The sequence below is a fragment of the Dipodomys merriami genome, unplaced genomic scaffold (assembly GCF_024711535.1).
Source record: "Dipodomys merriami isolate MVZ:Mamm:240054 unplaced genomic scaffold, mDipMer1.0.p SCAF_2, whole genome shotgun sequence".
Taxonomy (NCBI): domain Eukaryota; kingdom Metazoa; phylum Chordata; class Mammalia; order Rodentia; family Heteromyidae; genus Dipodomys; species Dipodomys merriami.
In genome coordinates this window covers 67,319,272-67,343,449 of record NW_027203381.1, presented here as the reverse complement: position 1 = coordinate 67,343,449, position 24,178 = coordinate 67,319,272, and the positions used below count along the sequence as shown (strand labels likewise).

Here is a 24,178-nt window from a genome sequence, read left to right as displayed (position 1 = left end):
TACCCTGAAGTCTAATTTGTTGCCCTATCTACATAACTTAATGCTAGTACTACTCTTCCTTCTTCCTTCCTTCCTTCCTTCCTTTCTGCCTTCCTTCCTTCCTTCCTTCCTTCCTTCCATTCTTCTTTTGTGCTGGTATTAGAGTATGAAGTCAGAGCCTTGGCACTGTTCCATAACTTTTTCACTTGAGGCTGATGCTTTACCACATGAGCCACAGCTCCACTTCTAGTTTTTGGTGGTTAATTGGAGATAAGAGTATCATGAACAGCTGAGCGCCAGTGGCTCACACCTGTAATCCTAGCTACTTAGGGGTCTGAGATCTGAGGATCACAGTTCAAAACCAGCCCTGGCAGAAAAGTCCATGAGAAATTTATCTCCAATTAACCACTAGAAAATCGGAAGTGGTGCTGTGGCTCAAATGATAGAGCACTAGCCTTGAGCTAAAGAGCTGAGGGACAGTGACAAGGTCCAGAGTTCAAGCACCACAACCGACCAAAAAAAAAAAAAAGTTTCATGAACATTCCCAGGCTGGCTTCAAACTGTGATCCTCAGATCTCAGCTTCCTAAGTAGCTAGTAAAACAGGCATGAGCTACCATCTCCCAACTCTGCAACTTTTTTTTTTTTTAACTCTAGGCCTAGGCTCTGTCCCTGAGTTCCTTTTGCTCAAGACTAGCACTCTACCACTTGAGCCATAGCATCACTTCTGGCTTTTTCTGTGATTAATTGGAGATAAGAGTCTCACAGACTTTTCTGCCCAGGTTAGCTTCAAGCCCTGATCTTCAAATCTCAGCTTCGTGAGTAGCTAGGAATACGGGCATGAGCCACCAATGTCCAGCTATAATAAGCTTTTAATTTTGGCAAAATGTTTCAAGATTGTTCTTTGGCTATTCCTGGTCTTTTGCATTTCCATATAACTTCTAAGATTGGCTTGTCCAATTCTGCGAAACAGAGAGCTGAGATTTTGATATGCATTGCACTGAATCTGTAGATCAAGTTGAGCAATATTGCCCTCCAAAATAGTAAATTTTCTGTCCTATGACATGATATGAGATATCTTTCAGTTTATGTCTTCTTAAATTTTTGTTAATGATGTAATTTTCACTGAACCACTGAACACCTTGTACATCTAACTTATTCCTAAGTATTTTACACTCATATAGAAAGGAAAGGCCTAGGCCGGGCGCCCAGTGGCTCATCTCTGTAATCTTAGCTACTCAGGAGGCTGAGATCTGAGGATCAAGGTCCAAAGCCAGGCCAGGCAGGAAAGTCCATAAGATTCTTAATTAACCACCAGAAAATTGGAAGTGCCCCCGTGGCTTAAGTGGTAGAGTGCTCACCTTGAGCTGAAGAAGAGCTCAGAGATAGCACCCAGGTACAGAGTTCAAGCCCCATGACTACCAAAAAGAAAAAAAAAAGAGAAAAGAAAAAAGAAGGAAGGCATAAAACTATCTTTAGTCACAGATGGCATCATCTTGTATATGGATAGTTCTAAGAAACACACACACATGAAGGAACATCCTTGTCTTGTGTTGGAAAGTTGTCAGTCCTTTACCATTAAATATAATGCTAGTTGCATATTTTTGTACAAATGGCTTTTAGAGGTAGATATTTATAGATGTCTTTGTGTGTGTGTGTGTAGGTGATGACACTGGGACTTGAATACAGGTCTTGTGCTATCTCTCAGCCTTTCACTCATGATTGGCATTCTGCCACTTGAGTTATATATCTACTTTTGGCTTTTTTGTTGGTTATTTGGAGGTAAGAGTCCTGTAGATTTGTTTTCCTTGGCAGTCTTTGAACTATTATCATTACTTTTCAGCCACTGAGTAGTTAGCATTGTAGACATGAGTCATTAGTTTCTGGCTTAGATGTTTTCTTATAAACTTTTTAACAAGTTGAGGAAGCCCCCCTCCCCCCACCAAGTCTAGCTTATCTAGTGCTAATCTTTGTGAGGGAGGCAGTGATTCTGGTGTTTGAACTCAGAATTTTGCCCTTGCTAGGTAAGTGTGTTACCACTTGAGCCTCTTTCTACTTTTGTTATTTTATTTTTTTAATAGAGTCTCATATGTATGCCTAGGATGGCCTGGACTATAATTCTCCTATTCATGTTTCCCATATAGCTGGAAGGGTAGGCACATGCAATTATGCTCAGCTTTGTTTTGGTTGAGATAGGGGTCTTGTAAACATTGTACCTGAGCTATCCTCAAACTCTGATTCTCTGTCATCAATCTCCTAAGTAACTAGTATTACAGGTATGAACCACCATTTCCAGCTTCATTTTTATATCTTCATCATTCTTTTCTCTATTTATAGTTTCTATACTTTCAACTTTATTTTTTGACTTCCACATCACTATAACAAAATACTTGAGGTGGTTAACTTATTAAAAAAAAAAGAGTTTTCCAAGTGTCAATGGCTTACACCTGTAATCTTAGCCACTCAGAAAGCTGAGATCTGAGGACCATGGTTCAAAGCTAGACCTAGCAGGAAAGTCCACAAGTGGCTAGTGGTAGAGCCTTCTTTTGCCTTAAGCAAAAAGTGCCAAGTGAGAGCACAGGGCCCCAAATTGTCAAGTTTTACTGCTGTGTGTACACATGTGCGCACGCGTGCTCACACACCCACACCCACATCCACACCCACACCAATTATTATAGGTCTGTTTAGATTTTCTACTTCTTAAGTCATTTTTGATAGTTTGTGACTTTCTAATAATATATGCATCTTATCTAGTCATCTAATTTTTGGTAGAAGATGTGTTTTAGTAGACAGTAGTTTTTGTAATTATTATTTCCTTCCTTTATAAATCTACTCTTTGGTATTTGTATAATGTCCTATCATATAGGGTTATTACAAATCTAACTGCTACTAGCAGAAGTAATATTTATATGCATTATATTTGTATCCATAACTCTAAAACTTATAATTTGTTATAAAGCTACTCTTTTCTCTTTTTTTGGTGGAAGAAACTGGGGTATGAAACTTAGGGCCTTTATTCTTGCTAGGCAAGCGCTCTACCACTTGAGCCTCATCTCTAAGTTACAGATTTGTTATGAATTATGTTCCAATTATACTAAGTATCCTTGGACCTTTAGATTCCCTCCACCCGCACCCTAGACTTCTGTTCTGACTCTTATGACCTTGGAAAAATTGTCCATACATAGAGTTCCTCATCTATGATGTAAAAATCCTTTTGGGGGCATATAAGTAGTTATTTCTAGGATTGCTTTGAATTGTTATAATATCTAAGGTATAGCCAGTTTGACCAAAAGGAGTACAGGAAGAGACACAAGTTAATAAAATTAGAGATGAAAAAGGGACTGTCTCCAGAGCAGGTAGCATATACATGTTATACCAGGTACTTGGGAAACTGAGATCACAGGGTCACCTGAGCTCAAGAATTTGGAGACAGCCTGGGTAATAGAGTGAGTCTCTGTCTCAAACAAACAAACAAACAAACAAAATCAAAGGGAAGTGAATTCGCTTATTCATTTATTTTAGTAATACTGAGGTTTGAACTTTCTACCTTTGGTTTATGTGCTCTACCACTTGGGCCATACCCCTGATCTTTTCTTTATTTTTTTTCAAGCATTTTAAAGTTAATGTCACAATGAAACTCTTCTTTGTACAACTAATGTATGCTAATTAGAAATATAAAAACAAAAGATTTGTATTAGTACATAATTGTACAAGGATTTCACTGTGACATTTCCATATACACAATGTACTCCATCAAACTCCTTCCCTCCATCTCTCTTTTAACCCTTCCTTCTTAAAGCAAGTGCAACAGGTTTCAGCATTCTAATTCCTTTGTGTATATGTGGGAGGGGGGCTCCTTGGGGTTTGAACTCAGGGCCTAGGTGCTGTTCCTGAGTTGTTTTTTGTTTTTGTTTTTGTTTTCCTCAAGGCTAGTGCTCTATCATTTGAGCCAAGACTCCACTAATAGCTGTTTTGGTGATTAACTGGAGATAAGAGTCTTGGGCAGAATTGGGAAAGTGGCTCAGTGGTAGAGTGCTTGCCTTGCATGCATGAGTCTCTGAGTTTGATTCCTCAGCACCACATAAGCAGAAAAAGCCAGAAGTAACACTGTGGCTCAAGTGGTAGAGCTCTATTCTTGAGCTGAAGAGCTGAGGGACAGCACCCAGGCCCAGAGTTCAGGCCCCACGACTGGCAAAAACAAACAACAACAAAACCACAACAAAGAGTCTTGGGCTTTCCTGTCCAGGCTAGCACCAACAGTGATCCAAAGGTCTCAACCTCCTCAGTAGCTAAGATCACAGCCGTGAGCCACCAGTACCTAGCTTCATCATTCTAATTTCTTTCTTTTTTTTTTTTTGGTTGGTCGTGGGGCTTGAACTCTGGACTTGGCACTGTCCTTGTGCTCTTCAGCTCAAGGAGAGCGCTCTACAGCTTGAGCCACAGCACCACTTCTGGCTTTCTAGTGGTTTATTGGAGATAAGAGTCTCACAGACTTTCCTGCCTGGGCTGGCTTTGAACAGCGATCCTCAGATCTCAGACTCTTGAGTAGTGAGGATTACAGGCATGAGCCACTGGCACCTGGCCATCGTTCTAATTTCATACATGCAAATAAACTATTTGAACTATCTTCACCATTGCAGCCTCTCTATTATCCCTCCTCCCCACCCCACCCCCCACTAATACCCACTTTCTATTGGACTTTATTTATTTATTTATTTTTTACTGTCCCTGAGCTGCTTTTGCTCAAGGCTACTGCTCTACCACTTGAGCCACTGGACCACTTCCGGTTTTCTGAGTGGTTTATTGGAGATGAGTCTCACAGCCTTTCCTGCCCAGTCTGGCTTTGAACCAAGATTGTGAGATTTCAGCCTCCTGAGTAGCTAGGATTACAGGAGTGAGCCACCGGTGCCTGGCTTATAGCTTGTTTTATTTCATGTGATTCTTTTTTTTTTTTCCTTCACTTTTTCAGTGTGTATTAAATTGCACTTTTTTTTCCCACATTAGCTTAAGTTTTTAAGAGGAATGCTTAACAAAGTTCCAAGAGTTTTCTCTGTGGTTGTTTTTGCTGGTGACAGGAGCAGTTTAAGCGATTCCAGTATAGTGGCAGATCCTCTGGACAGCACAGCATTTACGTGTCCTCCACCCTAAAACCTCGCTGGTCAGTGGCTCTCATTTCCTGGAGCAGCTGTTGTGCCTGTTGTTGAACTGTTTGCATTTTGACTGGATTAGATTACAGGTAATGCCAGGAGGTGGAGGCGTGTTTTGGATCAACTTACTTTTGAAATGCTTAGGAAAAAAAATTCTTTCACAGTAGGACTCCCACGCTGCAGCTGGCAATTATTATTGCCTTAATTTACCAATGTTAGCACTTTTGCCCAAGAAAAAAATTGCCAAAAGGAAGCAACTGTCTTCAGCAAACAGAAGATAACAGCCTTCTGATGATCTTGAGATACTGACGGCTGCTGGGGCAGTGAGAATCTGTCTACATGAATGTGGCAGTCCAGCTCCAAGCTGATCTACCGTTCTTCCAAAGAGCAACTCTTTTTGATGCCAGGAGCCTAAAGGAAACTCAATCGACCACCTGTAGGCTGGGCTTGTTCTGCATTTATTTGCTCCAGCAGCCAGAGAGAGCTGCCAGCTCTGTAAATAGGTCACAAGTGAGTGGCAGTCCCCCAGAGGCTCACAGGAAGTAGCTACAAAGGTCAGGGGAAGTTTTTAACGACTATAAAAGAAGGCCAATGAATGACAGGCTTTGAGGAGCTTCTCTCCTTGGCATCTGAAACAGGCACTTGGAGACGCTGCCTGGCTGCCTTGGAGACAGAATGACAGGTGTTGAGATGCCAGCTTGATGCTTTAGCCTGAGGAAGAGCTGGCTTCGCCATGCTCTGCAAAGCCCAACTTTGTACAGGGGATTCATCTTGCACGATTCAGGGTGGTCATGGTGGATTTTATAGCATTGATTTTAGAAACCCAACCCAGTATTCCTAAGAGGGCAGGCAGGGTCCAGATGAACAGTCTTTGAGTTCATTCCAACCCCAAGACACATTGCAATCTTATGAAGGTGATTTAATGCACATTTTTATGGGTCATTTGTTATTGAAGTTTATGCTTGAAGCTTGAGAATGCTTGATGCCTGAGTATACCATTTCATGGACACAATTGTTCCAGTGCAAATATTAGAGTATAGTTACAATCTTTTTTTTTTTTTCCTTTTTGTTGGTCTTGGTGCTTGAACTCAGGCAGGGTCTGAGCACTGTTCTGAGCTTTTTCCGCTCAAAGCTAGCACTCTACCACTTTGAGCCACAGCACCACTTCTGGTTTTCTGATGGTTAATTGGAAGGTAAGAGTCTCAAAGCCTTTCCTGCCTGGGCTAGCTTTGAACCAGGATTCTCAGATCTTAGCCTTCAGTAGCTAGGATTACAGGCATGAACCACGAGCCTGGCTTGCAATTTTGACATTATTCTTCATTTGTCTTATTGGCCAACAATATAATTTCTGAACCAGTTTTGATCCTAGGGACAATGAGATTTCATACACATAGTCAGTATACCATAGAACAGAGGTCAGTAAATGTTCTGTCTAAAGTGCCAGATATTTTTAAGCTTTCTGGACCATATGTTCTCTGTCATGACTCCTTAGCTCTGCCATTTTAGCACAAAAGCTATTGAAGAGAGTAAGTAAATGAATGTGCAGGGCTCTGTTCCACTAGAACTCTGTTGAGAAACTAATGCTTTGGGCTAGGAGTGTGGGTCTTGTTGTAGAGCACCTGACTAGCAAGTATGAGACTCTTGGGTTCAAAGCTAGGACTAAAGCAAGCAAACAAATAGTAACAACAACAACAAAACCTGGACTGAAGCTCAGTGGTGTATCAAGTGCAGGCATAAGCTCTGTGTTTAAATCTCAGGAGTGACAAATGAAACAAGTAAGGAAGAAGAGAAAGAAAAAGGAAGAGAGGGAAAGCATGGGAGGGAAGGAAAAGGGAAAGGAAAGAAGAGAAAGAAGAGAAGAAAACTAGAAACTAGGCAACTTGGTTGGGGTCTTATCTGTAAAATGCATGAGATCTGGATCCAGGTTCCAATCCTGAATCTATTATTTACTAGCTATATTGCTAAGAGTTATCTTCTCTATATTTTCTTTTCTTCACTTCTAAATTGTAATAGTTAAATTTATGATAGTTGTTAGAATGTTGATCTATAAGTTTAATGAGTTAAATTGGTTAATTACTGAATGGTTAATCCATACTAAGTGCTATAAATATTTGTTAGTCTTAGAGGTAGGTGATTATATTTTCCTAAAGTTGAGATTCATGGGCCAAGTGCAGTGGCTCACATCTTTAATCCCCACTATGCAGAAGGCACAATTAGGAAGATTAAAGGTTGAGGCCAGTCGTGATTTAAAAGAAAAAAGCATGATGGGGCTGGGAAGGTGGCTCAGTGGTAGAGCACTTGCCTTGCATGCTCAAGTAACTGGGTTTGATTCCTCAGCACCACATAAGAAAAAAGCCGGAAGGGGCACTGTGGCGCACGTGGTAGAGTGCTAGCCTTGAGCTGAAGAGCTGAGGGACAGCGCGCAGACCCAGAGTTCAGGCCCCACGACCGGACCCAAAAAAAAAAAAAAGAAAAAAGCATGAGATCCTAGTTGAAAGGGTTGGAGGTGTTGGAGATGTGTCTCAAGTGGTAGCAAGCCCTTGAGTTCCATCCCCCTGACAAACCCGGTCAGATAGATCTAAGATTCAAAGAAAAAACTTGATTTATGAGAAGAAGGCTTGAACTCAATTAAAAACAAATGTTCTTTGCTCATCAGAGGTTACTGGTCCCATCTACACACAAGGACTTCTCTGTTTTGGCCTGTGAGTCAGGCATTATCCTGTTAAAGCAGGGCTTGTGATCCTTTACACCCTTACTGGCCACTGGAGGAGTTACTGTAAGCTGCAGAGGGCTGGAGCCTGTTGACTCACTAGAGCTGACTGCTACAGTTCCAAGAATTTTGTGATCCCCTTGTTGTCAGTGCCTTGAAATTGACTGTGACAGGAATATTGACACTGCAGAATTGGCAGGTACTACAACTCATGGCTTTCTTTTTTTTTTTTTAATCTCACAGAGATCCAGTTGTCTAGCAAACAGCTGCCTATGAATTAGCACTGAGCATTCCTCCAGCTGACCTGAAGCCTAAAATATGGAGTTTAAAAATAATATTCAAGCCTAGTACCAGCAACTCTGACTTGAGATCTGAGGACCACAGTTCAAAGCCAGCTGGTCAGGAAAGTCCCTGATACTTTTATTTCCAATTCATCACCAAAAGCTGGAAGAGGAGCTGTGGCTCAAGTAGGTAGAGTGCTATCCTGTGCAAAAAGCTCAAGGATAGGGCCCAGGCTCTGCATACAAGCCCCAGGAGTGGCACAAAAAAAAAACAACAAAAACAATGTTCAGTGATGTGTGGCCTGCCATAACCTAGGGCACCATGACCTCAGAAGGGCAATCTCTTGGGTTTTGCTTCTTGGCAGAGGGGGAAAAGTTTACATGCTTTGTTTAGCAACAAAAAAGGAGTCTAGGGTAGCCTGAACTTTGATTTCTAGACATCTGACTTATAGCTCTCTGCTCCCTGTTCCTGTTTCAGCGTGCACATGTGCCCACATATACACCTAAGGATTTGAAATTAAATAGAGACAGAATGGCTTCAAAGGCATGAGAGAGAGAGAGAGAGAGAGAGAGAGAGAGAGATAGAGAGAGAGAGAGAGAGAGAGGAGAGAGAGAAAGAGAGAGAGAGAGAGAGAGGGAGAGAGAGAGAGAGAGAGAGAGAGGGAGAGAGAGAGAAAGGGAGTTTTTTTGTGCATAACCAAAAGTTTATCTTTCTCCATTTGCCTTTTTTCTTTTGTGTAGTGTGTGTGTGTGTGTGTGTGTGTGTGTGTGTGTGTGTGTGTGTGTGTGAACTCTTATACTAGCATATTAGGCAAGTGCTTTTCCACTGAGCTACTTCTCCTGCCTTCAAAAACACTTTTTTTTTGGTCAGTCATGGGGCTTGAACTCTGGGCTTGGGCACTGTCCCTGAGCTCTTCAGCTCAAGGCAAGAGCTCTACCGCTTGAGCCACAGTGCCACTTCCAGTTTTCTAGTGGTTTATTGGAGATAAGAGTCTCATGGAGGGCTGGGAAGGTGGCTCAGTGGTAGAGTGCTTGCCTTGCATGCATGAGGCCCTGGGTTCAATTACTCAGCACCACATAAGCAGAAAAAAAAAATGCTGGAAGTGGCGCTGTGGCTCAAGTGGTAGAGCGCTAGCTTTGAGATGAAGAGCTGAGGGACAGCGCCCAGGCCCTGAGTTCAGGCCCCATGACTGGACCCCCTCACCCCCCCCCCCAAAAAAAAGAGTCTCATGGAGTTTCCTGCCTGGGCTGGCTTTGAACCATGATCCTCAAATCTCAGCCTCCTGAGTAGCTAGGATTACAGGCTTGAGCCACCGGCACCTGGCTTTCAAAACACTTTTTTTTTGGGTCCGGTCATGGGGCCTGAACTCTGGGGCGCTGTCCCTCAGCAATTCAGCTCAAGGCTAGCGCTCTACCACTTGAGTCACAGCGCCACTTCTGGCTTTTTTCTATTTGCTGTGGTGCTGCGGAATCAAACCCAGGGGCTCAGGCATGCAAGGCAAACGCTCTACCACTGAGCCACCTTCCCAGCCCTCAAAACACTTTTAATGGCCATTTTTTCCGCCGCTGCCACCACCACCTCCTCTTCCTCCTCTTCCTCCTCCTCCTCCTCTTCCTCTTCCTCCTCCTCTTCCTCCTCTTCCTCCTCCTCCTCCTCTTCCTCTTCTTCCTCCTCATGATTATAATTATGATTATAATTATTTTATTTTTTGCCATTCCTGGAGCTCAAAGTCTAGTCTTGGGCACTGTTCCTGGGCTTTTTGTTGTTGTTGTTGTTGTTCAAGGCTAGCACTCTACCACTTGAGCTGCAGCTCCACTTCCAGCTTTTTCTGTGATTCACTGGAGATGAGTCTCACCCACTTTCCTGTCCAGGCTGCCTTAGAACTGTGATCCTCAGATCTTAGCCTTTTCAGTAGCTAGGATTACAGGTGTGACTCACCAGTGCCTGGCTTCTGTTTCTTCTTCTTCTTCTTCTTCTTCTTCTTCTTCTTCTTCTTCCTCTTCCTCTTCCTCTTCCTCTTCCTCTTCCTCTTCCTCTTCCTCTTCCTCTTCCTCTTCTTCTTCTTCTTCTTCTTCTTCTTCTTCTTCTTCTTCTTCTTCTTCTTCTTCTTCTTCTTCTTCTTTCTTCTTCTTCTTCTTCTTCTTCTTCTTCTTCCCGAAGACCAGGACTGGAACTTAGTATCAGACACTTTCTCTCATTGGCTACCACTCTACCACCTAAGCCATGCCTCCAAACCTTCTTTTCTGCTGCTTAAAGTGAAGTCTTCACAATCTAAATATGTGTTTTCTTTTGTGGAAACAGCAAAGGGTACAAAGAAGAGGGAAAGACTTAGTCAAAAGGACTCATATAAATTACTTCCTCTTGTGAACCTCCATTTTTTTTTCTTTGTAAAATGGGAGTCATTCCACTGCTAGTCTGGCATAGTAGGTGTGAACGTCATTGATAATCTATTATTCACTTACTACATTTATTAGTGAGTAGCATTATATGGTGAATCCTCCACTAGAGGCTAAGGATCCAGAAGTGAGTGAGAAAAGTTCTTGTTCATAACTGGGTATCACACACCTTCAATCCCAGCTCTTGGAACACAGAGGTAGGGGGATTGAGAGTTCAAGGTCAGCTTGTGCTATATAGAGAGATGCTGTGTCAAAAACAAAGGTTCTTGTTCACAAGGAAGCTTGAATTAGGTGTTTCAGCATATAATTCAAAGATTTTGGATGCTAAAAGATGATCGCTATGGCTACCTTGGTAGGTAAGATATGGCGCAAAACTGAGCCTCTTTCGTTTGAATGCTTGCTGAGCTATTTGTTAGCTCTGTGAATTGAGTGAGTTGTTTCATGTCTATTTCTATCCTATAAAATGGAATTTTGTGATTTTTTTTTTGGGGGGGGATGTCATGGAGCTTGAACTCTGCGCCTGGGCGCTGTCCCTCAGCTCTTTAGCTCAAGGCAAGTGCTCTACCACTTGAGCCATAGTGCCACTTCTGGTTTTCGGGTGGTTTATTGGAAATAGAATCTCAAGAACTTTTCTTGCCCCAGCTGGCTTCGAACCATGATCCTCAGATCTCAGCCTCCTGAATAGCTAGGATTACAGGCATGAGCCACCAGCACCGGGCAATTTTTTTTCTATTTTATCTGTAAACAGATATGAATAGTATCTTTATTTTTCTTTTCTTTTCCTTTTTTTTTTTTTTTGCCGGTCATGGGGCCTGAACTTTGGGCTTGGGCACTGTCCCTCAGCTCTTCAGCTCAAGGCTAGCACTCTACCACTTGAGCCACAGCGCCACTTCTGGCTTTTTCTGCTTATGTGGTGCTGAGGAATTGAACCCAGGGCCTCATGCATGTGAGGCAAGCACTCTACCACTGAGCCACCTTCCCAGCCCCAAATAGTGTCTTTTTTACATTGTTGTAAAGATTAAATTAAAGCATACACAAACATATTTAGAACCATAGAAACAAAAATATTACTAAGATCCAGACTGATGGAAGACAAAAACTTAACAGTTGCTCATTCAAGGATTCAAGATTGTAAATGCAATTCAGAAGAGAAATTCTTTTTATTTATTTTTTGTCATATTGGAAACTGAACCTAGGGCTTTTTGCTTTACCACTTGAGTCACATTCCCAACACTGTTAATTTTTTTTAAGACAGAGTCTCCTATGTACTTAAGCAAGCCCTCCCCAACTTGCACTTTTTCCTTTCTTCTTCTTTCCTTTCCTCTTCTTACTTACTTTTTTTTTTTTTTTTGGTACCAGTACTGGGGCTTGGGTGCTATCTATTAGCTTCTCTGCTTAAGGCAAGCTCTCTACCACCCAAGCAGTGATTTTTCCTGCTCAGCTAGATTGGAACTTCATATCTCAGTAGCTAAGATTACAGGTGTGAGTCACTACTTCCCAGCTCCAATTTGTAATCTTCCTCCTTCAGCTTTCCAGGCATTGGAATTGCAGTCATGTATCACCAGCTATACAAGGGATATTTCTCTCTGCCTGGGAGTCAAGAAGGACATTTGAAAAATATTTGAGGTTATAAATTTATTCATTCACTTACTAATTCATGCATCAGAGAACACACATTGCTTTATCTAATGTTGAATACTCAGTCTCTACCATAGCAGCACCAAGAGATGGTTAGGGAAAGGAGATCTTTTACGTACCTTTTCCCTATAATTCTAAAAGACTTTCCCAAACATATAAACATTGACATTGACTTTTTAGACTGTCATAAAACTACAGCCTTAAAACAAATCACAATTTTCTCTTTCAAAAATGTTTGTTATTTTGTGTGTGTGTGTGTGTGTGTGTGTGCTAGTATCAGGGCTTGAACCCAGGACCTTGTGCTCATTCAGCAGCCTGTTTATTCACAGCTAGCATTCTACCACTGGAGCCATGCTCCTAATCCAGCAGCTGCTTCTGCTTCTGCTTCTTCTTCTTCTTCTTCTTCTTCTTCTTCTTCTTCTTCTTCTTCTTCTTCTTCTTCTTCTTCTTCTTCTTCTTCTTCTTCTTTCTTCTTCTTCTTCTTCTTCTCCTCCTCTTCCTCCTCCTCCTCCTCCTCCTCCTCTTCCTCCTCCTCCTCCTCCTCCTCCTCCTCCTCCTCCTCCTCCTCCTCCTCCTCCTCCTCCTCCTCCTCCTCCTCCTCCTCCTCCTCCAACTTGAACTCAGAGCCTGGGCACTGTCCCTGAGCTTCTTTTGCTCAAGGCTAGCACTCTACCCCTTGAGCCACAGTGCCACTTCCAGCCTTTTCTGTTTATGTGATACTGAGGAATGGAACCCAGGCTTCCTGCATGCTAGGCAAGCACTCTACCACTCAGCCACATTCCTAGCTCCTCCAAACCAGCTTCTCGCTGGTTAATTGGAAGTGGATTCTTGTGGACTTTTCTGCCTGTTACCTTCCAAGTCTTGGTTTCTTGAGTAGTGAGTGTTACAGGACTGAGCCACATATACCAGGGTCTTGAGATATAGCTCAAGCTGGCCTCAAACTCTTGATCTTCCTGCCTTCACTTCCTAAATGCTGGGATCACAGCTGTGCATTACTACTCTGGCTTTCGGTGCCATTTTAAAGCTCTTTCTAGAAAAATACTGGAGCTGCAACTATTCAGAGCTTATAGCCTAGTGAAAGAAACAGGTTTAACATAAATGTACACATAAGCTCATAACAGTTAAACTTGTAATAATGGTAATTAAGGAAAACAAGGAGATCATGTAAAGGGAAAGAATGAGTGGCCAGACAAGGTCTTTCTCTGGACCTATGTGTGTTGAATCTACCAGTTGAATTTGTAAGAGTTGACTCAGCAAGGAGAAAAGGGAAGAGAGAGAGAGAACAGGTTGTGCAAAGACTGAGGCAGGAAAGAGCGTGGTATGTCTGAGGAACTGAAAGAGGCCATGTGGTTCAAATGAGGAGAGGTGGAGAAGGGATGTGGGGTGAGAGGATGGTGAAGGGGAGGAGGGCCAGCAAAATGGAGGGGTGGAAAGGCCACACACTGGACCTTGTAGGCCAGGAAAATCCTAAGTGAAATGGGAAGCCACTGAAAGTTGCCATCATGCGTTTTGCTCCAAGATATGCAGTGATACTGTGGCTCCCTTGTGAGAAGCTGGAGAAAGGGCAAGAATATTGGTGGGAGCCAGGTATTGGTGGCTCACTCTTGTAATCCTATTTAGGAGGCTGAGATCTGAGGATCTAGGTTTGAAGCCATCCTGGGCAGAAAACTCCGTGAGATTCTGATTTTCAATTAACCACCAAAAGACCAGCAATGGAGGTGTGGCTTAAGTGGTAAAGTGCCAGCCTTGAGTGGAAAAAGCCAAGTGAGGGTGACACCCCAGTATCAGCATATACACAAAAAAAAATGCAATGGTAGAAAAATCAGCTGGGTACTGCTGGAGTAGTCCCAGGTGAGTGGAAGTGGTTTGGGCTAGCCTAGTGGTGATGGAGAGATGTGGAGGAATTTATTTATTTATTTATTTTCAGGTAAGGGATAGGTGTATTCAGTAGACCTGCTGGGTCCAGGCAAGGTTGGCACTCCACATGGCTGGGAAAGACCTGGGAAAGAGAGAGAGCTGGGAAAGAGAGAGGAAAGAGAGAGAAAAGAGCTAGAAAAGAGCTAGAAAAGAGCAGAGAGAGCGCATCTAGAAAAGAGCAAAGAGAGAGTGTCTGGGCCTGGGTTAGGCCTTATCTAGGGTATGGGTGGAGAAAGTTTTGGCCACATCAAATTCAGATGTGACCTCAGCGGATGCAGATGTGACCTTTTCCAGGTGTGCCAGTTGCCTAAGTAACGCAGGTACTGGGCGGAGACTTTGCTGCAAGGAGGGTGGAGTCTGCTAGCCATCCAGGAGCGGATCTTACATTCCAGCCTTTTAATAATCATGAAATAGGGCGAGGATTCTCTCTGGGTACTTCCTGCTGACAATAGGGTTAAAAGGCTGGAATTTGGTCCCCTCCCAGAGAAGGCAGTGAGCAGCAGCTGTCCCTTGGTGGCGTGAGTCCTTAGATGAAGTCTGGAGAAGTCTCATGAGCATTGAGGGGCTGGAAAAAAATACTAGAGAGCAAATAAATGGCAAGAGGAAGGACTTGGGGCTGAAAATGTTGGTAGAAATGTCCCTAGCTATCTCTGACATCTGGCGACTAGGTAGAGAAGTCAGGTGACAAAGGCAAGAATATAAATTCCTGTTCAGTTAATAGGTAGACAGGTATAGACATTGGATGGGCAGGCTTCTTACTTCTACTGACCTGATGTGGAGGAATTTAAAATAAACAATATTTGATTGAGAATGCATGGTGAAAGAACAGGAGCTTTAAAGAATGACTTCTTTAGAACACAGTGGCTCAAGCTTGTAATCCTATCTACTTTGGAGGGAGAGATGAGGGATCCTCATCCAGACCAGCTTGGGTATAAAAGTTTGTGAAACTCTGTAAAAGTGATGACTGAGAGGTATAAAGTGAGATCCTATCTTAAAAATAAACAACACAGGCTGGGCATTGGTGGCTCACGCCTGTAATCCTAACTACTCAGGAGGCGGTTCAAAGCCAGCCTGGGCAGGAAAGTCCGTGAGACTCTTATCCCCAATAAACCACTAGAAAACTGGAAGTGGTGCTGTGACTCAGGCGGTAGTGCGCTTGCCTTGAGCGGAAGAGCTGAGGGACAGCGCCTGAGCCTAGAGTTCAAGCCCCACAACCGACCAATAAATAAATAAATAAATAAATATATAAACAACACAAAAAACAGGCTGCAGACTGCTTCAGTGGTGAAGTACCTGCTTTACAAGCACAAGGCTCTGAGTTCAAACCCCAGTGCTGGGGGGAAGAACAAGAATGACTTTTGAAGAAAATGGAATCATATAAGAGATAACTGCACTCCCATGTTCATTGAAGTAACAATTGAAGCAATAATTACAATAATCAAGATCTGGAATCAACCAAGATGGCTACCAACAGAGAAATGCATCAAGAAGATGTGGTATATACACATAATGAAAATTATACAGCCATCATAAAAACAATGAAATCCTATCATTTGTGGTAACCTTATACTAAGTGATGCAAGCACAGAAATAAGGTGCAGATAAACAAAGGCTGCAAATGTCCTGACTTATATAAGCTAAAACAGTTAGCCTCATAGAATTAGAGAGTATAGTGATCACCAGAGGCTAGAGTGAGGGAGATGAAAGAAGGTTAGATAAAGAGCACCAAAATATAGTTTGCTCTGAGGAGTTAGTTCTAGTGTTCTATGAACTATAGTCTACAACAATTTGTGATATATTTCCAAATAACTAGAATAGTACAGTTTTCCAATAAATAGAGATAAACATTTGAGGAGATGGAAATGTAAATGACCAGTTTGATCACTGTATAAAATATTCATGTTTTTCTTGTTTTTTTTGCCAGTCCTGGGTATTGAACTCTAGGCCTGAGCACTGTCCCTGAGCTTCTTGTTTTGTTTTTGTTTTTTTTTTTTGGGTCCAGTCGTGGGCCTGAACTCTGGGCCTGGGCGCTGTCCCTCAGCTCTTCAGCTCTTCAGCTCAAGGCTAGCACTCTACCATTTGAGCCACAGTGCCACTTCCGGCTTTTTTCTTTTTGCTTATGTGGTGCTGAGGAATCGAACCCAGGGCCTCATGCATGCAAGGCAAGCGCTCTACCACTGAGCCACCTTCCCAGCCCAGTCCCTGAGCTTCTTATGCTCAAGGCTAGCACTCTACCACTTGAGCCAGAGCGCCTCTTCCAGCTTTTTCTGTTATGTGGTGCTGAGGAATTGAACTCAGGGCTTCTTATATGCACTCTACCACTAAGCCACATTCCCAGGCCCCACTTTTTTTTTTTTTTTTTTAATTTAGGATCTGGTTGATATCCCCAAAGTTTTTTTTATTTTTTTCTCAAAGCTAGCACTCTACCACTTGAACCACAGCTCCACTTCTGGATTTTGGTGGTTAATTTGGAGATGAGTCTCATGGACTTTTCTGCCTAGGCTGGTTTTGAACCACAATACTCAGATCTCAACCTTCTACCACTGGTACCAGCTCTTTATGATCTTTTAAAAGCCTGCATTGGCAGGTTTGTGTTGATAGATTATTCCAGATGCCTAGGACAACCCCTAGGATTTTAAGTAGTTGTGCATTTTAGCAGCACACTTTGGAAGCAAGGATGGAGGATGAGTTGTCAGGAGATTGTTGGAAGGCTAGTTCTAGTACAGTCTAGAAATGATAGGTGAGTATCAGAGGCCCTATTTAAGGACACATGTGGGAATAGGGATATACCAAGGATCTGGTGGAATGCAGAAGTGAGCCCAACACTGGAACAGGGCCAAATGGAGTACAGATGTGAGTCAAGCCCTGGAAATGGGCCTGATGGAATGTAGGCATGAAAACAAACCCTCAAGATGTTCCCACAAGCCAGGAACTGGTGCCTCACACCCATAATCCTAGCTACTCAGGAGGCTGAGATCTGAGGATCACGGTTCAAAGACAGCCCGGGCAGGAAAGTCTGTGAGACTCCTATGTCCAATTAACCACCAGAACACTGGAAGTGGCATTGTGGCTCAAATGGTAGAATGCTGACTTTGAGCTGAACAGCTCAGGGATGGCTCCCAGGCCCAGAGTTCAACCCAAGAAAGAAAGGAAGGAAAGAAGGAAGGAAGAAAGAAAGAAAGAAAGAAAGAAAGAAAGAAAGAAAGAAAGAAAGAAAGAAAGAAAGAAAGAAGGAAGGAAAGAAGGAAGGAAAGAAAGAGAGAGAAAGAAAGAAAGAAAGAAAGAAAGAAAGAAAGAAAGAGAGAGAGAGAGAGAAAAGATGTTCCCAACAAGCAACATTCAAACCACAGTTGTGATAAAGAGACAGCCAGTCAACAAAATCCACTAAGATTAGCCAATCAATAAAACCCCTACTAATCCCACAAAAGCATGTCCCCAACACCATAATGGTGCTCCAGGGCAGAAGCAGTAACAGTAGTGCTCAGCTCTTTTAACTGTGAGGGAACTGTCTGCAGTGCCTCCCTTGTTCCGGTATACTAATTCACCTTTGCTTTTTTTTTTTTTGGGGTCCGGTCGTGGGGCCTGAACTCTGGGCCTGGGCGCTGTCCCTCAGCTATTCAGCTCAAGGCTAGCGCTCTACCACTTGAGTCACAGCGCCACTTCCAGCTTTTTTGTTTTTTGCTTATGTGGTGCTGAGGAATCGAACCCAGGGCCTCAAGCATGCAGGGCAAGTGCTCTACCACTGAGCCACCTTCCCAGCCCCACCTTTGCTTTTTCTTATTCTGGTAAATCCTTTTGCCAACCAATGGCTCAAAAAGTTTATAACAGGGTGGAAGATGGAGTCAGAAATTTGAGACTTACTAAGTAGGTAAAGTAGATTGGACTTGTTGATTGATCAAGGATCCAATCAATAGTTGGGGGAGAGGAACTAACTATGAAGGCAGTGGGTGAGTTCAATTTGGATATGACAAATCTGGAGAGTGTCCCTATGAATTCTAGATTGAGCTGTGTGAAAGAGGTTTGGGCTGAAGAGTTCTGACTTGGAAGCGGAAATCAAGAGGAGGTGATCCCTCAAGAGTGAGTGGAATGAATAGAGCTGTGGGCTTAAAAGTATAGACCTGCTCTTAAGGGGCAGATTCAAAACTGGTGGCCCTTCAGGATGCCATTGAAGGAGGCAGAGAGAGGCCTTGGATACTGAGATGTGACTACTGAGATAGTGCAATCATCTGGAGACAAAGGCAGTAGCTAGGGATTCCAGAAGGTGATACCATTCACCACATCAAGTGTGGCAGAGATGAAACCTGAGGAATGCTTGCTAGATTTGGTCAAATGGAGGCCAAACTATTACTGGAAGCAAGGTGAAAAGGATGTGAATGGGGTGTGTGAGGACAGAAGTCAGATTGTTAAGAAATGGAATGGAGGCAGGTAGGGGAGACCACCATTCAAGAGGTCTGCCTGAGAGAGCAAGAGGTGCTTGGCAGCTAGCTAATTGAAGAGCTCACTGAATGGGAGATTGGCTTGACAGTTTTATTTTCAGGATCTAGAGAGACTGAGGCTGAGGGGAAGCAACCAGGAGCTATGGGAGTGTGGGGCAAGGCCGGAAGCAGGTTTTCAGGATTTGTTCCTAAACAGACTGCTTTCAGACTGTTTACCTAACTCACCATATTGTCTATCTCATTTGCTTATTTCAACTGTGTGGTTTGCACAAACTGTGACCCCTAGTTCAGAATGGCTTTGAATCATATCTGTTCAGTTTACTATCCCCACAATGCCAAGAAAGGGCCACTAAATGGTTCAGGCCCACACAACCTAGGGGAATCATCAGCAGTGTTTCTTTCTTTCTTTTTTTTTTTTGCAGGGCTGGAACTCTGGGCTTGGGCGCTGTCCCTATGCTCTTCAAGGCGAGCACTCCACCGCTTAGCAGTGTTTCTTGTTCCACTGAGGCATCATTATTGCCACAGGCCTGGGACAATATTCTGTCCTAGGTCAGGTACCACCCTTTGCAGTGGACTAGGGCTGGCAGCCTCAGAGAAATGGCGAGGTGGAATACTCCTTGCCCCAGGCAAGGTGGTCCCAAGTGTGGGAGACAGGTGCTTAGTCCTTTCTTCTAAGGTGTTCAAGAAGTAATGAATTATGTTAATAGCATGTCGAGGGCTGAGAAGGTGGCTTAGTGGTAGAGTGTTTGCCTAGCATGCATAAAGCCCTGGGTTTGATTCCTCAGTACCACATACACAGAAAAAGCCGGAAGTGGCTCTGTGGCTCAAGGGGTAGAGTGCTAGCCTTGAGCAAAAGAAGCTCAGGGACAGTGCCCAGGCCCTAAGGTCAAGCCTCAGGATTGGCAGCAACAACAACAATAAATAGCATGGCGAAATAACAATAATAGTGATGGTCGGGCGCCTAGGGTAGAGGTGACCCTGTGCTGAAAGCCATCAGGTAGCTGAGGGAAATCCCAGCTTCGCACTGGCATGCTAAGGAACTCAGCGAAAACCAAACCCACGATTTAAGTATCCGGCCGGGGTTCTGCCACGAGATAAACCTTGCGCCCGGGGAAGTATTTAATTTGCATCCAGCGCTGCGGGAGGAAACTCCTTTCCACCGAGGGCGGGGTGGGGGTGGGGAGGCGCAGTGTTCTCTTGCATACTCCCCTCAGTCCATTGTCCCAAGCCTGCAAGCGGAACCTGGCGTCACATTCGAATGATAGTATTTTGTGTGTTCTTGTGGGGTGCTGGGGGTGAAATAAAAGGTTTAGAGCTTGGTTTGGAAGCTGGGACCTGCTTCCTTCCCACCACTTCAGCGTGGGCCAGTTTGAACTAGTCACAGGGCCTCAGTTTCTCGGAACACAAAATGGGTTTGGCCTAGGTAAGATCTTTCCTGTCTTTGCACCTCAAGGATTCCACCTCCACTCGCCAGGAAGAGCGGTCTCGGCGCAAAGCGGTTCTGGAGTGCTTTTCCCACGAAGCCTTAAAGCCTGAGCTAGCTGGGGAGGGCGGGGGCTAATGAGGGAGATGGGCGTGTCCCAAGGTTTTCCCCGCCCCCTAGCCCCGCCCCTCCCGACGTCCCCGTCGCGGCCCTCCGCCCTCGGCGCTGGGATGAGGCAATCACGTGACCTCACATCCGGCGCGGGAGTCCCGAGCTCGCGGCGCGCTCCCCCGTCTGCCCGCCGGCTCTCCCCGTGGCGTGCTCTGGCGTAGGGAGGGGGGGCTCGCTGCGTCGCCGGCGGCGGGAGGCCGTTTCAGAGTGCACACCGCCCCCCTCACCTGCCCGCCTTTCCCCTCACGCCGCCCGCCCTTGTTCTTCGCTCTGCTGGGCTGCACGTTGCCGCCGCGGGCGCTGACGAGCGGAGCGCGGACGCCCGTACGCCCCGGCCCGGCCCGGCTCCGCTCGGCCCGGGCCCCGCCGCGGCGTCTCCCTCCCCTCAGCCCGAGCCGCGGCGCGGCGGCGGCGGCGGCTCCTCGAGTCCGAGCGACCCGCAGCTGCCGGCGCCGGCCGAGGGCGATGGGGCTGGGCTGAGGCGAGGCGGTGGCGGCGGCGAGGACAGCGGCGGCCCGGCCCCCCGCGGCCTTGGGGCTGCTCCGGCCGGGAGGCCGCCGAGGAGACGGCGCGGCGGCGCGGTCGGTGAGTGGCCCGGGCCGGGGGGGGGTGGTGGGTGGTGGGGATGCGGAGGCTGGAGAAGGCGAACGGTATTGTCGGGGTGGCGGGTACCAGGTGAGTGTCCAGGGCCGCCTCCTCGGGACCGGAATCGAGCATCCCTGGCATCCCTGGTGCGTTGTGGAGGAGGGGGCGCTAAGACCTCCCGCCTCCACACACACACACCCCCCACACACACCCCGACTGGTCCGGGACAGGTGAGGCGAGGACGGGAGGGTGCCAGTTTGTGGGTGTGAAGATCTGGGGTGGACACGCGGCTTTGCGGGGAAGGCTGGCGTGTGAGGACTCTCGGGCGCGGGGTGGTGGTGGTCCAACCCTTGCTGGAAAGTCAGGAAGATCGCGTGGTCCTTTGGTCAAAAGTGGGGTGCTGGCTGGGGCCCCTGATGGATTTGCGCTGGTGCTGTCTGTCGGAATCCGAGTTCCGTCCCCAGCCGAGTGCCGATCACCGCCTTTTCCAGGTAACTGAGGCCCAGAAGAGGGAAAAGTGACTGTTGACTTGCCTAAGGCCTCACACTCGGCCTGAGGCCCAGGACCAGAGCATTTTCCTTTAATACTTTCCACTCTGGCCTCTTTTGCCCCTCATTCTTTATAAACGAAGTCCGATTCTGGTGTCACTATGGCCTTCAGTGTTTTTGGAGTTGAGAGGCAGGGAATGGGGCTGGGGTTGACAGTAACTGCCCGGGGCTTCCCAACTTGGAAAGCTTTTGTGACAGGTGTTTATTGTTTCCTCTTCCCATAGACCTGACTGAAACACCCTAGGATCTTGGTGTCTGGACATAGGGAGGTATGAATCACTTACATAATTAACTTCTTACAATCGTTGGTGGTTTAAGAGCTATATTTAGTGGTTGTATTAACGCAAAATGAGTGGATATTATGGAGTCGTAAAACCTCGAAATCTATATACAGTTCTCAACTAAAAGAGTAAAACATACTTGAGTACATAATGACTATATTAGATCTATGTTTCTTAGATCTTCTTCGTTCTAAGAAACTTTAAAGATGAACATTGCCTGCAGGAGTTTGACTGAAATGAAGCTGTTCTGATGGGCTGCTTTTGAAGGGAACATGTAATTTAAAAGTGGTCTACCTTTGGTTATTAAGAACTTAAGCCTTGTCACCAAGGCACATACATTAACTTTTGTTTTACTGGAATATTTGTGGCATTCTTTTCTCTAAAGGATTGCTGCTTTGCTCAGTAGGCTTCACTTGCCAAAATAGATGTGTGTGGGCATCACATCTTGGTTTAACAATCCTTTTTAAAGGCACATCAATTCCTGGAAGTTGTTTAAAAGTGTAGACTTATTAATGATTGCTGTGGAAAATAACTTTTGCTGCAACCTTTTTCTTTTCATTATTAGATTAGGCTGCAAGTGAAATAGTTTAGTGAAAAAATTTATTTTAAATTATCTTTAGTTGTTTGGCAGGGTTTCACCGTATCAGTTATGAGTACATTATGTTGGTCAATGTCACCTCTTCTGTCATTCCTTCCTCTCATCTTTCTCAGTCCCACACTGAAAAATTTTAATATTGGTGGGACAGCCATATTTTTGGTTTTGGGATTGGGCAGGAAAAGTGATCAGTTAAACAGTTGTAAACAGATATAATCAACTGAAACTATGAAGTAGCAGTTTATTTTGAAAAAATTGAAGCTTACATCTGTTTGATTGTAGGAGGACCAATTTCTTTGCCCAGGCCTACCAGGTAAACTTTATTTTGGGAGCCTTGTGGTATATACATTTTAATTTACAACTGACTTGAAATAATATAAAGTTCTGCAGGCACTGGTGGCTCATGCCTGTAATATTAGCTACTCAGGAGGCTGAGATCTGAGGATCCCATTTCAAAACCATCCCATGCAGGAAAGGCTATGAGACTCTTATCTCCAATTAAACACCATAAAATTAGAAGTAGAGTTTTGGTGTAAAGTGCCTAGGCCCTGAGTTTAAACCCCACAACTGACAAAAGAAAAAACACAGAAGGAAATAATATAAATTTCTACATAAGTAGGGAACTAACTTCCTAATATTGTGTGTGTATGTATGTATTTGGTGCCGATCCTAGTGCTTTCATCCAGGGCCTACTCAGTGTCCCTGAGTTTTTGTGCTCAGGCTAGTGCTCTACCACATAAGACACAGCTTTATTTATGGTTTTTGGGTCAGATTTCAGCCTGCTGAAATTTCCATATGGTCTCTTTTTTTTTTTTGGGTCCGGTCGTGGGGCCTGAACTCTGGGCCTGGGCGCTGTCCCTCAGCTCTTCAGCTCAAGGCTAGCACTCTACCACTTGAGCCACAGCGCCACTTCCGGCTTTTTTCTTTTTTCTTATATGGTGCTGAGGAATCAAACCCAGGGCCTCAGGCTTGCAAGGCAAGCGCTCTACCAGTGAGCCACATTCCCAGCCCCCATATGGTCTCTTTTTTGGGTTATGCTGAGGTTTCAAGTCAGGGCTTAGAACTTGGTAGATGAGCCTTCTACCACATGAGCTATGCTCTCAACCCTTTTAAAAAATTGCGTTAGGGGCTGGGAAGGTAGCTCAGTGGTAGAGTGCATGCCTTGCAAGCATGAGGCCCTGGGTTCGATTCCTCAGCACCACATAAACAGAAAAAGCCGGAAGTGGCGCTGTGGCTCCAATGGTAGAGCACTAGCCTTGAGCTGAAGAGCTGAGGGACAGCGCCCAGACCCAGAGTTCAGGCCCCATGACCGGCAAAAAAAAAAAAAAAAAAAAATTGCGTTAGTATTTATTTTATTTTTATTTTTTTGCCAGTTCTGGGGCTTGAACTCAGGGCATGGGCACTGTTCCTGAGCTTCTTTTGCTCAAGGCTAGCACTCTACCACTTGAACCACAGCACCATTTCCAGCTTTTTCTGTGGTACTGAGGAATGAACCCAGGGCTTCATGCTTGCTAGGCAAGCACTGTGTCATTAAGCCACATTCCTAGCCCTGCTTTAGCTGTTTTTTTTTTTTTTTTAGATAGTGTCTTGTGTTTTCGCCTTGAGTTAGCTTTAGACCACAATCCTACCTATTGCATCCTGCTTAGCTGGGATTACTGATGTCACTACAACTGGGTTATTGGTTATGAGGTCTTACTGGCTTTTTGCCTGGACTGGCCTCTAACTGTACCTCAATTTCTCCACCTCCCAAGTGGCTGGGATTACAGGTATGCCCCATCATACCTGGCCTCTCCAAATAGTTTCTTCTGATGAGACCCATTGTTATTTGTTTTTAAAATTTCAAAAACAACCAGGCTTTGGTGGCTCATGTCTGTATATAATCCTAGCTACTCAGGAGGCTGAGATCTGAGGGTCACAGGTTAAAGCCAGCTTGGGTGGAAAAGTTCCTGTGAGACTCTTATCTCTGGGGCTGGCAAGGTGGCTCAGTGGTAGAGCGCTTGCCTTGCATGCCTGAGGCCCTGGGTTCGATTCCTCAGCACCATATAAGCAAAAAGAAAAAAGCCGGATGTGGC

General features: G+C 44.8%; 1 protein-coding gene across 4 annotated transcripts in view; it reads left to right on the top strand.

The window, feature by feature from the left end:
- The first annotated feature begins 20,456 nt into the window (after nt 1-20,456).
- The window catches only part of Atp13a3 (ATPase 13A3), a 97,801-nt gene continuing 94,079 nt past the window's right edge, over nt 20,457-24,178 (top strand). For 2 of the 4 annotated variants that reach the window (XM_070029865.1, XM_070029863.1), the window contains exons 1-2: nt 20,460-20,682; nt 21,455-21,499. The gene's annotated coding sequence lies outside the window, so the exon portion shown is untranslated. Of the gene's footprint in view, nt 20,683-21,454; nt 21,500-22,388; nt 22,420-24,178 lie in introns of all 4 variants that reach the window. The other 2 variants (XM_070029864.1, XM_070029866.1) reach the window with 2 other exon arrangements.